The following is a 17,441-nucleotide window of genomic DNA, read 5'->3' on the forward strand; positions in this document are numbered from 1 at the left end:
AGCAGTAAAACAGATCAAAATAGGAAAAAGAACAGGTGTAGAGGAAGACGGAGACAGTGGGGAGATCGGAAAGAGTGTAAAAGGGGAGGTATCGGGAAACACGAGATACAGGCATCAAAGGGACGTGCCTAATGAGATGCACGGCTGAGACAATAAGTCCGTGCGGCAAGATGAGCCTCGAGCGGCACCATCTGCTTTACAGTAGCATCCCCCTCGTCATAAAGACACTCACAAAGAACATGTGTCTTCCGCAAATATCTTGGGAGTCCCAGGGTCGCGAAGCGGACAACGTCCGTTCGCTGGCTACTTGAGGGCAAGAGACAAAATGGATGCCGTATCTAAGATGGAACCCGTGAGTACAGATGACAAACCCATATAACAAACGAACGGTTTAAGTTAGCACAGCGAAACTGCGCACACTTACTAAACTCGTCATTTGCGGTTCATAGATACCAGACTCGACCATATTCGTGCGAGTCGAAAACACCACTTACGATTGTCACGGAACCTCAGGGTTTAGGACATTGCAGCGCTTTATTTGAATATGACTTGCCAGAAGCGTCAACTCATAACCAGACAATCTTGCACTCGTCAGATGTTGAGTTTTCGTACGATTCAAGAGAGTGTCAACTGCATGCGGAACCATCACCGTAAGCATATTATCCATGACCAATCCTGCAGATTGTCGGATGGGCACCGCAGCTGCCGCTGTTGCTCTCAAAGAACTCGGCAATGCTCTAGCTACTGGGTCCAAGGTCGAGGAAAAATATGCACATGGACGCTGCTTACCACCGAATTGTTGCGTCAAAACACTCAACGCACAACCTTCCCTCTCGTGAACGTATAGTGTAAACGGCTTACTGTAGTCAGGAGTACCTAACACAGGAGCCGAACGCAACGCATCACGCAGTTCAGAAAAACTTCTCTGACATTCTTCCGTCCATGGCAAAGGAGTTGGAACATCCTTGCACGTGAGGGCTACCAATGGTTTCGCTAGCAATTAAAAATTCGGAATCCATTGCCTGCAGTATGACGTGATACCTAAAAAGGCACGCACATCTCTCTGAGTTGTTGGCACAGTCATTCGAGCGATCGCTGCAATTCTCTCCTTTGACAATAAGTGACCTAGATAGGTTACTTCTTGACAACAATATTGCAGTTTAGAAGGTGACACCTTGTGATGTAAGTCACAGAGATGTTGCAACAACGACACCGTAGCAATTTTGCAAATGTCCTGAGTGTCCGCAGCCACCAATAAGTCGTCGACATATTGGATCAAGGCCGCACCGGCCGGCAACACAAACCCGTCAAGTTGGCTCTTCAAGGCTTGGCTGTATATCGATGGGCTCTCACAGTAGCCTTAAGGAGCGCGTTTAAACCTAAAACTGCGGCCACCTAGAGAGAAACCGAAAAGGTCCCTACTCTCCTCAGCAATCGGAATGCTAAAGAAAGCATTCTTCAGATCGATCACAGAGAACCAGGATGCAGATGCTGGAATCAGAGTCAGTAAAGCCGTAATGTCGGGCACCAAAGGGAACTGAGGAATCACAATTTTATTCACCTCCCGTAAATCGATAACAAAACGATAAACAGGAGGCTTGGATGGATCAGTGCGTTTCAAAATGGGCAGCACAGGACTATTACACACGTTTCCCCGAGTCTCCTTGATAACATCTTTTTCGATCAAATCGTAGATGATCGCTAACAACGCTCGCTCACCATCAAGGGAGATACGATACTGGGGAATCCGTGGTAATCGCACATTAGATTTCAACTGAACAACATAAGGGGAGATGTCAAGCAGGCCCACGTCATTGGGACCTGTTGCCCACAAAGATGCAGGAAGAGAACTCAATTCCGGTGGGAGCTTATCGATGAATAAGTACATAGGAGAGATAACTCTCTCACCCAATGTAAGCTTTACCCCCGCAGGAGAACAATACGGAGTCGCATACAGAGGTTTCAGAAAATCCAGACCCAAAAGATTTTCACCACAACCAGTAGTCAAAATCAAAGGAGCTCGCAGCTCACGAGGCCCAATTGCAAGGGGCAAAGGGCTTGAAACCGGATTGCTAACAGGGGCGCCAGAGAATCCAACGGAAACATTTGTTAAGCCAGACAAAGGTGCGCCAGGGAGTTTCGAATGCATGATGGAACTTTTCGCTGCACCAGTGTCCAACAGAAAAGGCTCAACTACGCCCGAGGTGGCAACTGCGACGTAAGGCCCTCTCTGATCAACCGGAACTGATACTACTCCTGTCCTAGTAATTACCGTCATCAGTACCCTGATCGACGTAATAATCATCCACATTTTACTGTGCGGATCTGCCTGATGACGATCCACGCTGATTGAAACAATTATTAGAATCAGAGGAATTATTAGAACGATCATTTTGATTTTGCGTGACACTACGACCTCTACCTCGTGAAGCCTGCTGAGGACCACTACGACCTCCCCTAGATGAATTACCATTATTTCGATCACGCAAAACTGGACAATCAAATTTCAAATGACCCTCACCCCTACAATAGGCACACTGATTGTACCCAAGCATAGATCTCTGCGAAGAGGAGTCATTCCACGATTGTGACCTATTCGACTGTGACTGCGATCGATTCCGCTGCTGCGAATCATTCTGATTCGAACGCGGAGGATACGCCTGTTGCAACAATACTTTCGTTTTGAGCTCTTTCGTCTTTTTGTCCGCACGATCATTTTCCTCTTTCTCTCTATTCTCATAATATTGGGCCGTAGCCAATATCTGAGCAGAGGTGGAAACAGCCCACGCACTCTCTGAATTCTTCAATTTGTTGCTTAGGTCCGGCAACAAATTCGACACAAATTTGTCCAAAAACAACCTCTGACCTCCCTCAGTTCCCATATCTTGACCACTGTGATCGATTAAGGCCTCCTCAAATCTCGTAAAGAAATCAGAGACACTCTCATCCTTCTTTTGTTTGCAAGCAGACAATTTGTCCCAGTTAACTTTCATAGCTGGCATAAGCGTTTTCATAAGGGTGATTATTCTCTGAGGAAGATTGGCAATGAGTTGTTCAGGCTTAGCCCCACCAACTTGCAAGGCATCCGCGGCACTAAGTGCAGCCCAGTCACCACCTTGTGGTAAATATTTAATTACCGTCTTAATTTCTATGCAGGTAAGTACTAAAAAATAGAATAACTCAATCGGAAAGAAAGACGCAGAGTCCGTGGTGTTAGAGTTCTTAGGGGTTTTATTCCTTAAAAAGGAATGGTTCTTGAACCGGATATCGTGTTCCTGACACCACTGGGGTTCAGGAAGGGATAGAGCATACTTTATTGACAAGACATAACTTTTATACTTAAGGCATATAATGAATACCAATACAGTAGGCGTAACAGCTGAGAGAAACAAGATAAGAGCACACATGTGTTAGCAATACGTAATCAAAAGGCGTGAACTAGGCGTGAACATAGAGGTGTGTGCTAGAAACGTCACATGAAAGTGTCACAAGTAGGTGGGTACATAGTAGAATCTTGCAATGTCAGCAGAAATCTGAGATTTGGATGCGCGCACAGCTGCATGACGTGTGATTGACGTGGAGCTGGAGGGTGCAGGGGACTTGACATTTACACTAGCGGAAAGAGACAGAAGTCTGGCATGTCAGATCAACTCGTACCTATATCATATCTGATATCTGATGTTTGGGAACCATATTATCTAGAGGGAAAGGTCTCTTGGGCAGAGGCTATTCTATACTGACTGTGAGTGCGTGTATAAGCGTCTACGTGTCTGCATGAGATGCGAGGGGGCATGGGCCTACCATGGTAACGGGAGCTATGAATTACTTGCATGGAGACAGTGAGGCCGGGCCCTTTGCTTTGCAGCTGGAAGGATGTTTACTTGAACTAGTAGGCAGGAATGTATTTTTGAGGAGCGGAGCAGATAATTCGAAGGTTGAATACAGTCTTGGCAGGCAACAGGCTGAGCTAAGCGCCGTTAGCCACACAGGGAGTAAGGCAGAGGTCACGGATACAGAGGCAGGCCCAGGCTGAGGCGTTCAGAGTCAGAAGGCAGGAAAAGGCTCGATGGCAGAATTCAGGGCCTACTTCGCCAGAGCTGGAAAACGTGTAAAGTACACCACAAAAAGACGTTGGCAAGGCATACTTAGGAACGGAATATTCAACCCATTCAGGGTGGGTCTGAAAGAGGACATGTTAACGTTGGACGCAAATGTATTTGCGTCTTCATAGCTGGCACAGGAGGGAAGTTACATGCACTTTAAGCTTGTACATGGAGACGGTGGGGTACACGTTAGGGAACATATCTTGACCATAAAATTTATATTTCCTCATTCCCTCCTTGTTCCCTACGGACCCTTCATGATATATCGATCCTCATGAACCGATCAGTCTGTTCATGTAACATCATTTGTTCTTCTTTCTTCTTTTCTCGTTTTGAGTGTAAACTTGAATGCGGAATACATGATGTGGCGCACAGACCACAAATCGCTGGCCCACATTGTAGGCACAGGCAGCAACTGAATACTATGAGAAGGGCAATGCCTAGGAAGGATAGGATCTTCCATCCCCAAGCGGTCAACATTGTCCAGAACCAACCGGACCAAGTCCAGGTGCCTGGATTCTGATGTATCAAACTTGTAATTTTATGAAGACGTGTGATAGCTTTATATACTGTTGGCGCGTTTTCTGGAATGAAAACACAGCAACTCGACCCGATGACCTTACAGGCTCCGCCCCTATCCGCTAGGATGACGTCAATAACAAGACGATTTTGAAGAACAACAACCCGCATGGCAGATTGCTCCTCTGTTAAGTTGCCTAGAGCGGAAGTAGTTTCATTCACTACTGCTTCGAGGGTTCTAGTTAATTTTCGTATCAGTTTACTATTAAAGACAGTACCTAAGTAGGGGAAGAAACCTTTATTGAAACCTGTGGATTGCTCCTATGCCGTTTCAGTATAGTCGACAATCGGGAGATCTCTTCGGAGTCTACTGGTTACTAGATTTGTATTTCTGTGATAATCAGGGGGGGCTAGGAAAACAGGTGGCAGAAGGAATGCAATGTAACAGGTACCATCCCAATCTGGAGGTAAGCGTATGTATGCGGTATGGCCACAAACAAAGTAGGAATGGCGAGTAGCTCTAAATGTAGACCTGCCTTGATCACTGAATTCGACCACAGTAGTACATTTACTATGACCTAAGTGTACTGAACCCTTCTTTCTGACACATAAGTCACCCGTGACTGGTAATACTGACATAGCAGGGAGAACTGGTGCAGCTTCGGATTCAACAGTAAGAATCATGAGGTTAATTGTGTAATTACCTAATCCATATACTTCATTTTCTAGATCAGTTCCTGTCCTAGTGGGAAGTCCCTTCTTGTCAGGGTAACAGGCTTTAAGCAGAACTAAGTTCAGGTTTCCCCAAACCCAATTTCCTTCGAAAACAGCAATATCAGAATCTAAAGAATTAATTAATCTAAACCATGCTCCACATGAGCCATTGTGAGTGAACGGGTATGGAAAGAGGGGCAGAACTCCCTTGTATTTCTGATAGGGAGGGAGTCGGCCACATATCCAACAGTTTGTAGCATTATTAGTCTGATGGGAGTGATGTAACATACTAATGAATGTGTTGTTGCGCAGCGCAAGTCTGTAAGATAACTCGTGAGGGGGTAATTCGCTAAAAGAATGTTCGGCAGTGACATTGTAAGCAGATTGGGTATGCTTGAAGATAGGGTAATATATATGCAGCAATATACTGGCAGCAATCGTCAGAAGACTTAGAAAAAACATAACCAATAATGTCACTATACAGTGACTACGAAGTGATGTACAATATGCACGTTTCTTGAGTGGTCTCTCTCTCTCTCTATCTCGGTCTAGGGGATACATGTCAGAAACTAATTTAACCGATTCACCTAGGGGAGGACTTAAACAATTAAACTGTCTGACTTGCTAGACCGCAATTTTATTTTATACTCATCTTGTGGAGTTTTCTCTCTCTTGGGAACTTTAAAGTCACTAGAATCGGGGCAGACCTTTGAGGGGGTGGAAGAGTCAGTTTCTGGCAACAGTTCATTACATTTTTTAATATGACTCGTATGGATCCACCCCTTTCGGCCCTCAACTTTTATTGCAGTCTTCGTGGTCAGAAGGACGAGCTTCGGATCCTGCCAGCGGGGCTCCAGCGGACTCCTCCTGTCGAAATTTCGTATCAGGACAGTATCACCAGGACGGACATCGTGTGGCTTCACATCAGTGTTGTCGGGAAAAGCTGCGGCAACCTGTGAACGACATGATTGGAGTGCAGACATCAAGGAGGCAAGGTAATCTGTCAGCATATTACAGTCAACATCGGTTATTTTCTTAGGTATGGGCGTCCCCCACATATTTGGTGGTCGGCCAAAGACCACCTCATACGGGGATAGTCCTGATCTCGAATGGGGGACCATTCTCATGTAGAACAGTGCAACTGGCAGGGCGACTATCCAGTCGACCCCTTTCTCTTTACATACTTTGGCGAGACGTGTTTTCAGTGTCTGGTTGTGTCTTTCTACAAGGCCAGCTGCCTCGGGATGTCGGACGCAATGGAATTTCCACTGATATCCCAGCAGAAGTGAAACCTGCTTCATGAGCTCGGATGAGAATGGCTGTCCGTTATCTGAGTACACGATACGAGGCAAGCCGTACCGTGGGAAGAATTCTCGAACCAGCTGCTTGGCAGTGGTCGGGGCAGTGTAATCTGGGACTGGATATGCTTCGGTCCAACGGGAAAGTGCACAAACACTACGAGGACGTACTTGAATCCTCGACAACGGTCCATCTGGATATAATCCATCTGGAGGACTTCAAAAGGGTGATCGGGAGGATGAAATCCACCTTGCTCTACAGGGACGCTTTTACCTGGATTGAACTGACAACAGATCATGCAAGTACGCACTTTCTGTTTTGCGGCTGCTCGTAAATGTTTGTTGTACCAGAGATTCTGTAAACTGTCTAACATAGCTTTTTCTCCTAGGTGTGCTGGACTATGTGCTGTATTTATTATGACTTGAACCATAGAATCGGGGAGAAACCATGTAGATTTTCCCTTCGTCATCCATCCCTGATCTGTCTGGATCCCTCCTAGTTCAGTCCATTTCTTGATTTCATCTGGAGTAGCATGTGTCTGAATATCGATTACATCTAGTGTGGGATCCCTAACTGTCATACAATGTGTCGGCACTATGATCTTTGTTACATCAGTTGTCTGGGCGTGAGTCGATGCTGTATGTTTTGCTGTTTGGTCTGCCAGGTCGTTACCCTGGGAAATAGAATCTGTAACTTTAGTATGTGCTTTTCACTTCATGATGGATATGCCTGAAGGCAGATGTATTGCTTCTAACAGTGCTTGAATAAGGGGACCGTGTTGGATCTTGGCACCGTGAGAGGTCAAGAAACCTCGTTCTTGCCATAACACTCCGAAGTCGTGTACGACTCCGAACGCATAACGTGAATCTGTGTATATGTTAGCATTTCTGTTCTTGGCTAGTATACAGGCTCGGGTCAGAGCGATAAGCTCTGCTGCTTGAGCGGACAGTGTATCAATACGATGTGTTTCTTTAATTTCAGTTTCAGTGGTCACTGCATACGCGGCCACTAATTCTCCTGTACTTGTTCTCCTACATGAACCGTCCACGTAAAGTGTCAGGTCTGGATTTGTCAATGGAACATCTGTTAAGTCTCGTCGGGGCTTTGTTACTGCATTAATGATTTCTATACAATCATGCGGGGCTGAATCTGTCGTAATGGAAGGTAACAATGTTGCAGGATTTAGAATGTTACAGCGTCTGATTTCTATGTGTGGCTGGAATAGCGTCAATTCATAACCTGTCAGTCGTGCTATAGTCAAGTGTTGAGTCTGGGTTCGGTTTAAAAGGACCTCTACAGAATGTGGAACTTGTACTGTCAATGGATGTCCTAATACAATTGAGTCACTCTGTCTTATTGCTAGGGCTGTCGCTGCAACTGATTTTAAGCACGCAGGGAGTGCCTGGGCTACTGAATCCAATGTACTTGAAAAATAAGCACAAGGCTTATGTGAACCTGCTTGATCTTGAGTGAGGACAGACAACGCTGTACCATCGCGTTCTGTAACAAAAAGTGTAAAAGGTTTGCTGTAACATGGTGTCGCTAAAACTGGTGCTTGACATAAAGCTTTCTTTAATTCCTCAAAGGCCTGTGTATGTTCCTGAGTCCAAGGGAGGGCAGTCAAAGTCACTGCCTCCTGTGTTGTCAACTGAATGAGTGGCTTAGCTAGAAATGCATATTGAGGAATCCATTGTCTGCAGTACGAGGTGAGGCCTATAAAGGCCCGCACTTCCTTTTGTGTCTGGGGGTGTGGCATGTTTACAATTAACTGGATGCGGTCAGGAGTTAGCTGTCTCCCCACTTTGGACAGCAAGTGACCCAAGTACACAACTTGCTGAACACAGAATTGTAGCTTCGAAGGAGACACCTTGTGTCCCTTGTCGGCCAGAAAATGTAAAACTGTCAGTGATGCTTGTTCACATTCGGGTTCACTTCGTGCGGTGATCAGCAGATCATCGACGTACTGTAGTAAGGCAGTGTTAACTGGCATTTGGATACAGTCAAGTTGTCTTTTCAGTGCTTGGCTATAGATGCTGGGGCTTTCTGTGAATCCTTGAGGTGAGCGTGAAAATTTGAAACTTCGTCCATTTAAACTGAATCCGAAGAGATATTGGCTCTCTGGATCAATGGGCACACTGAAGAAGGCGTTCTTAAGGTCAATTACAGTAAAGAACGTTGCTTCTGAATCAATAGCAGTCAATAAGGATGAGATGTCGGGAACCACAGGGTACTGTGGAACAATGCATTTATTCAGTTCTCGTAAATCAATCACCAGCCGATATACTGGTGGTGCATTGGGATCGGTACGTTTAAGAATCGGAATGATAGGGGAATTACAGATATTGGAGTCGGTTTCTACGACCACTCCTTGGGCAATGAGCTCTTCAACGATTTCCAGTAAAGCCACTACAGCATCGGGTGGTAACTTGTATTGTCTGATTCGTGGTAAAACAACTCCTGGTTTGAGTGTAACACGGTATGGTGTGATGTGCATGCAACCTACATCGGTTGGGCCTTGTGCCCACAGGTGTTTCGGTACATTTTTTAATCTGACATCAAACTCTCGTAATACATAGTGACCCTTAAAGTCACGCAGGAAAGTCTAACTCCTTCCGGAGAACAACATATCACAGCTCCTAGAGCCTTCAATGTTTTGATACCTAACAAGTTTTCTGGACATGATTTCGTGAGTAACAAGTCTGTAACGCGTGATAGTGGACCTACTGCTAGGGGGACTGGTTTCGATACTTCATTTACAATAGGCTGTCCTGAAAAACCAAGGGAAACATTCTGTGAGCCTGAGAGGGGTGCCCCTGGGACTTCATTATGGTTGATTGTTGTGCGGCTTGCCCCTGTGTCAATTAGAAATTTTCTGTTTTTCCCAATACTTGACTATGTACATAAGGACCCTCTTGATCTACAGGAATCTCAATAAGAGGCAAGCCAACCTCCCTCTCTAGGCTGTTTCATGTGTATCGCTGGTAATCGGGATAATCAGATTGGGCATACTGGTTCATCTGCCGTGAAACTTGCTGCGTCGCGGCAATGGGCTGTGGCTGTGATACCGCTGCGGTCTGTGCTGTATGTGGTGGAGCGTGCATAGGCTGTGTATTCTGGGAAGTCTGTTGCTGGACCTGGTCTTGTCTAGGCTGACGCGGTCTTTCTTTAGTTTTACCTGTTGCTATATTGTGTTTCAGGACTGGACATTCATGTACGTAGTGACCTGGCTGTTTGCAATAGTTACATGTCCCTTTAAGGGGAGCTGCCGAATTACCTGTCTGGGTCGCACCCTTCCTCTGGCCGTCGGCTGGAACCGACTGGGCCACTAACATTTTCATTTTCGTGTCTTTCATACGTCTCTGTTCGTGATCCTGTTCTTCTCTAATTCTGTTCTGGTGGTATTGTAACATTTGTAACATTTGGGATGGCGTATTTGCTTGCCATGTACTTTCAACTTTATATACATGGTTCTTAACTTGTGTCAGGGAATTCTCGACTAATTTTGTTACAAAAAGATGTGGGTATGACTCGCTACCTGGTTTCAGGCCACTATTAATGATGAAACATTTCTCGAATCTTGAATAGAAGTCACTAGTATATTCATTGTGTTTCTGTTTACAGGCTGAGATTGCGTCCCAGTCTTCCTTTTTCGTTGTCAATAATCTTGGCAAAACCTGTACTATTAAACCTGGTAATGCTTTAGCTTTGTCCCCAAGGCCTAGCCCTGGGGTATGGCCTTTTTCCTCGTCTTCTATTTCAGTCCAGATAATCTTTTTATCTCCCACCTCCCATTCTTTTTCCTTGAGTTTCTCGTAAATGCCGGTGGGCAGCAGTACTTTTAACAATTTCATAATATCCGTATACGTGTAATCTCCCATGAGTAACATGTCCTTAAGTTCTCGGTGGAAACCTGCAGGGTCTTTATCATGACAGGGTACTAGTTTCTTCATTTCTAACAATTCCAACTTTGTTAAAGGTGTGTACACGAACACACGTTCCAGGGCATGATTGGCATTCATAACTGGGTGTACTTCTCGTAAAGGATTCTGTCTGTCAAAATGAAACATTTTTCTTTCTGGGGGCGGAGCTGAAACATATTGTGGGTCTAAGAAAGTGTTATATTTGCGTCGTTGTTCTAGAATTATTTGAATTAATCTGGTACTTAGGCCTCTCCATCTATTCATAAGTAGCGCTTCTAATGTATCCGGTAAGGGACCTGGATCAGAATGTTGTTGTCTGTATAACGTGATGAGATGCTGAATCATGTATACAACAGCTAATTTCTGCTCGTCTGGGGAAAGGTTCAGAAATGTCTGTGCTACTGTATCATCATTGTATGTGCTAGGATTGTCAGCCCATAGCACTGCTGACCGGGCTAGTTCTTGTTCATCCATAGAATTGAGTACATGGTACCCCATTTGTTCTTGAAGAATTTTATCGGTAACCTGAAACAGATATTCAGGAGAACTCGGTTTTGATATGCCAGAGAGAAAAACTCTCTTGCTTTCTGGAGGAATGCCTTTCCTAAGGTACTTTCGCTTACCTACATACGCTATCATTTCTTTAGTCGTGTCTGGTTCTTCAGGTCCTTCCTCCTCGGAGGAGTCATTCCTGTCACTTTCTTTTTCTTTTTCTTTTTCGTGTATTTCTATTACTGCTTTTCTAATTTTCTTGTACATGCTTGCTATACAATTCAGCTTATCATGGTTTTCTTCGGCTATATTTTGACCCCACTTGTTTAGTGCTTCCGTCTCTTCCTGGTCTACTCCAGGCCTGTCTCGTTCTCTTATTAAGCATTTTATGAAGAAACGTAATATACAACCTTGAGTGTCAGCTTTCTGGTGAGCCAGGGCCTCTTTAATACTTTCAGGATTTTCCCCAGTCTGGACAAAATGATATATTCTATCTAGGTGTTCAGTCATTCCTGGAAATAACACTAGGTAATCTGCAACTTTTCGTAAGCGTAGTGATGCTAACAACATTCTATCGTCTTTACCGGGTACTGGATCATATCTGCAAAATGGAAGGGGTTCTTTAAGCATGTCGAGACGGGGTGATTGGGGTGTACGTTGTTTCAACATGTCCCTAAAGTTTAATCTGTGTGTTGCTGGCGGGGTCTGTAGACCTCCTGTCGCACCTCCTGTGACGGAGGCTTGAGCATGGTGTGTCTGTGGAGTCGGTATCTGTACCTGAACTTGTCTCTTACTAGGATCAGGCGCAAACGGATTTAGTGTGTCAATCTTAGATGTGGGAAGTGGTGGAGGTGGAGGAGCAGGCGGAGCAGGCTGTCGAACGGGTGAACCTTGTTGCGGTAATGGCTGGATATTGTCTTGGAGCGGATTGCCACCTCCGTCACCGTCAGTAGGCGGTACGTGGGCACGTCGATTGGTGTAAGCGGGTGCTACATCGTCTAGATAGGAAGCAAGGAATATGTCTTTGGTGGTCCTGTGACTTACTTTAGTCGGAACCAATGGTGGCGGCAGATCTTTCGGTATTTCTGAAGTGGCTTCAGGCAAACCCTCGGCCACTAAGTACATGCCATTTACAAGATTGTTTTGCATGCGGTCTACTTGTTCTGCTTTTACTCGGATCCCTTCATTAACTAATTCGTTTTCTCGGACTCTATCCGACTCTTCTCTATGTCTGTATTCTTTTCGGAGTGCTTTTTCGGCACGTTTATGCGATTCTTTACGCCAAAACTCTATGGCATCTTTCTGGGATTGTCTGGCTTTCTTTTTCCATAGCGCTTCTTCTACCTTCATGATGCACTCGGCATCCCATGTTCCTGTAACGGGCCATCTGTGTCTCTCGTCTAGGTGCTTGGTATAATCGGCCCATAAATCTAGATACAGTATGGCATCTAAGCCATGCTTATGATACATAAAATTTCCAGGAGTGTCCCTAGGGGGGATAGGAATTTCTTCCTCTAGTATCCCTTTCCTAGTTCCTATCTGTCTTAATTTATTGAAAAACGGCATCTTGTTACTTGATACTGGATACTCGATACTTGTTACTTACTCTGAACACAGCTAGTTACACAAAAACACAGTAATGTACATTAAACAGTCACTCATACCACGACATTAATCACATGAAACATTTTGAACACATATGACTACCCTTGATACTAGATGTACTGCTAAACAGCACAGATACACTGTTGAGAACAGTGCAAGAACTTGAATACCTGATATACTGCTAAACAGTACAGATACACTGTCTAAAACAGTGCAGACCGTGTTTGTGTACCCAAACCCGTCTTTACCGGATACATAATAATGCACCCGTCTAGATGCGTCCCCAGCAATGGTACTCACCGGGAAGCACGGAACAGAAGGCCTCGGAAAACTCGACTGGACTGGACCGGACTGGACTCGACTCGACTCGACGCGTGGATACTTCGGAACTGGTGGGCCTCTTGACACCTCGGACCTTGCTTCTTTCGGCTAGGCTCTGGTCGGGATCCTCCGCACTCCTCACCGCCTCGTCTGGGTGCTGATCGCAGTCTCCGTCACCTCCGTAGGCCTGAGGGAGATACAGGAAATCCTGCGGGTACGCGTAATTGTCCGTCTTGACTTATGGCAGGGGGCAAAGGTTGCAACGCACCAACCGGCGCGTAAGGTGGGGGAGGGGTCCCTATTCGGGCGCCAAAATAATGTGGTAAATATTTAATTACCGTCTTAATTTCTATGCAGGTAAGTACTAAAAAATAGAATAACTCAATCGGAAAGAAAGACGCAGAGTCCGTGGTGTTAGAGTTCTTAGGGGTTTTATTCCTTAAAAAGGAATGGTTCTTGAACCGGATATCGTGTTCCTGACACCACTGGGGTTCAGGAAGGGATAGAGCATACTTTATTGACAAGACATAACTTTTATACTTAAGGCATATAATGAATACCAATACAGTAGGCGTAACAGCTGAGAGAAACAAGATAAGAGCACACATGTGTTAGCAATACGTAATCAAAAGGCGTGAACTAGGCGTGAACATAGAGGTGTGTGCTAGAAACGTCACATGAAAGTGTCACAAGTAGGTGGGTACATAGTAGAATCTTGCAATGTCAGCAGAAATCTGAGATTTGGATGCGCGCGCAGCTGCATGACGTGTGATTGACGTGGAGCTGGAGGGTGCAGGGGACTTGACATTTACACTAGCGGAAAGAGACAGAAGTCTGGCATGTCAGATCAACTCGTACCTATATCATATCTGATATCTGATGTTTGGGAACCATATTATCTAGAGGGAAAGGTCTCTTGGGCAGAGGCTATTCTATACTGACTGTGAGTGCGTGTATAAGCGTCTACGTGTCTGCATGAGATGCGAGGGGGCATGGGCCTACCATGGTAACGGGAGCTATGAATTACTTGCACGGAGACAGTGAGGCCGGGCCCTTTGCTCTGCAGCTGGAAGGATGTTTACTTGAACTAGTAGGCAGGAATGTATTTTTGAGGAGCGGAGCAGATAATTCGAAGGTTGAATACAGTCTTGGCAGGCAACAGGCTGAGCTAAGCGCCATTAGCCACACAGGGAGTAAGGCAGAGGTCACGGATACAGAGGCAGGCCCAGGCTGAGGCGTTCAGAGTCAGAAGGCAGGAAAAGGCTCGATGGCAGAATTCAGGGCCTACTTCGCCAGAGCTGGAAAACGTGTAAAGTACACCACAAAAAGACGTTGGCAAGACATACTTAGGAACGGAATATTCAACCCATTCAGGGTGGGTCTGAAAGAGGACATGTTAACGTTGGACGCAAATGTATTTGAGTCTTCATAGCTGGCACAGGAGGGAAGTTACATGCACTTTAAGCTTGTACATGGAGACGGTGGGGTACACGTTAGGGAACATATCTTGACCATAAAATTTATATTTCCTCAACCTAATTCTGCTGCGTGATCTTGCTGACGAATCTTTGCCCATACCGGTTGCGGTACGACATTGCCGAACAGCATATCAATGTCGGCAAGATTCATTATCGTAGCATCCACTAGCTGCGACAATTCTTTATAGTACCCCGCAGGATTTTTGCGAGTGTCAGGCAAGGATTGCTTCACCTGCAAGACTTCCGATCGTTTCCACGGAAGATGTATCCACACTCTCTGGAAATGTGGCAAGACAGCAGGATTACCACCAGGATTATCTGGCATCCATACTGGTGGAACTTCACGCATGGGATACTTACCAGGCGTTGCTGTCAGTCCCTCAGTTTCATCTGTAAATAATGCTCGAGGCATTATAGCAGGACGAAAAGATAGCAACTGCTCGACAGCACGTCGAACATTGCTACCCACCATTATTCCGCTCGCAAACTGAAGCTGAAGGTCATCTAGAGCAGCCAATACATCATCAGCCGCATCAACTGATATCTGATCACGTAAGAGCTTGCACATTTCTTCAAACACGAATCTTTGTGTCGGCTCATTGAATTGAGAAAACGTATCGACCACCACACGTGGAGGATTCCTAAGGGGATACCTAATCCAATTTGTCGCCATGTTATATAGCGTATCACGTTCCCTACCACCAGGAAGCTGACTTCGTCTTTGGGGAGCATCAGAACCAGCAGACCCAAGAATCGGTCCGAGAGAAGTGAAGAAGTTAGCAGCAACAGAGGGAACACAACGTCGAGCAGACGGTGTAGAAGAGTAAAGCAACGGGGTAACAAGAGAAGTGTCAGAAACAGAAGGAACAGCAGGAGTGACCACAAGAGTAGAAGTAGAAGTATGAGAAGGTATAGACGGAGGAGCAGTAGGAACAGGAGCAGGCTGAAGAACAGGAGCAGGTTGAGGAACAGGAGGAACCACAGGAACTGTGGTATCCTGTGCATACGGAGGTGGCGACTTCAGTAGATAGGACAACAAAGGGTCCTCTACTGCTTCCTCTCCCTTCTTATCCGTACCCGTCGGTAAGGCAGGATAACACTTATCCACTGTCATACGCTGCAATCTATCAAAAACTTCCTTTTCCTTCTCCTCCTTGTCTCGCTGAAATTGCTCTGCATTTCTCATCGTCGTAACACTACCTTCTCTCTTAGTACGTTTAAGCTGCTTGATTTCTTTCTGCTTGGCTTCTTTACGCCACAACCGAAAGGAATCAAACATGGCCTGCCTTGCTTTTCTTTGGAACAATTTAGCTTCAAGATTATCTAAAATCGGGGCCTCAAAACTACCATGAGGTGGCCAACTAAGGACACCGTCTTTTTTGGTGTAGCGAACCCAACACTCATTGAATGTGATCGGACCCAAACCATGTCGACTATATAATTCGTAAGTTGGAGTTCCGACCGGAGGTATCGGACATGAGTCCTCCAACCGGGAATCCGTACCACAACCTCTAAAGCAACTGAACAAAGTACTACGGCCAGGCATCATGCACACTAACCGAGTTTCACAAATGTCAAGGGTTATAGGATTACAATGTCCCTGCGAAAGAGCAAAAGCCCTCGGTTTTTGGCGACTGCAGACGTCAAATAGCACAACAAAGAACAAGATACCAAGAACCACAAGTGCAATGGAACCATGCAATGACTAAGCACCCACAACAACAAAGGACTCTGGGAGTGACCCACAAATACTTAACTCAAAGATCAATGGCGTCACCAGGAAGGCCCGTCAATCGTCTCGCTGTACCAAGGTCTACGCCAGGCGCCAAAACAGGTCTACAGTCAGGGCAGCAGTCCGTCGCAGCCCTCAAGAGGCGGGGATCTTCGCGGGAAAAGTCGTCGGGCCACTTGTTTTGACAACAGGATCGATGAAGCGGGGTGCACCTTCCCTCGGAGATTTCACACGAAGTTCCTCACGATCGTCGGGCTTTGGACCGGTACCGCTGATGCAGCCCCACATTGGGCGCCAACTGAAGGACTGGGTTTTTCCAAGACCCAGCGGTGCCAGGCATAACACCTAAAACCTTCGTGGGTAACCTGTTCCGGCGTACAAATGACAGAGACACGGGACACTTCTTTCGGCGTCAAAGATTCGAGGTTTATTACTGCAGGGGATACAGAAGTCACAAGAAGTACAACACATGTAGGTTCAAGGAGACTGCTTCAAATTGTATCTGTGGATCGCTCTTTTTATACAGTTTTTCGTCATAGGATAACATGATGAACAAAAGATTACAACCTGGTTCCCACAGTAAATGTCATAGGGGGTCGCTTTCATGTATTCAGGGCCCGGAACATAATTACAGTAGCATTTGGCAGTTCCCAACTGTAAAAGTACATCTTCCCACCATTAGTACATTCCGTTCGACTGTAAACAAATCAAGGAAGTGACAAAAACAGGTGCAGAGGAAGGCAGGGATAGCGAACAGATCGAAGAGAAGGGAAAAGGGGTGGTATCAGGAAACACGATTGCAGGGATCAAAGGAGACGTGCCTAATGAATGCACAACTGAGACAATAGACCGGCACGGCAAGATGAGCCTCGAGCGGGGCCATCTGCCTTACAGTGTCATCCCCCTCATCATAAAGATACCCTCAAAGAAACACGTGTCTTCCGTAAGAGTTTGGGAATCCCAGGGTCGCGAAGCGGACAGCGTCCGTTGGCTGGCTACTTGAGGGCAAGAAACAAAATGGATGCCATATCCAAAATGGAACCCGTGGGTTCAGATGAAGAAACCTACGAAACAAACGAACGGTTTAGGCTAGCACAGCGAAAACGCATACAGCCACCAAACTCGTCATTTGCGGTTCATAGATACCAGACTCGACCATATTCGGGCGAGTCGAAAAACACCACTTACAATTGTCACGGAACCTCATTATGGTGGACAAAAATGATTCAGAAAAGGGGGTGGTGATGAACAGAGTGTC

The sequence above is a fragment of the Lissotriton vulgaris genome, chromosome 1_1, assembly GCF_964263255.1.
Source record: "Lissotriton vulgaris chromosome 1_1, aLisVul1.2, whole genome shotgun sequence".
In the NCBI taxonomy this organism is placed as follows: domain Eukaryota; kingdom Metazoa; phylum Chordata; class Amphibia; order Caudata; family Salamandridae; genus Lissotriton; species Lissotriton vulgaris.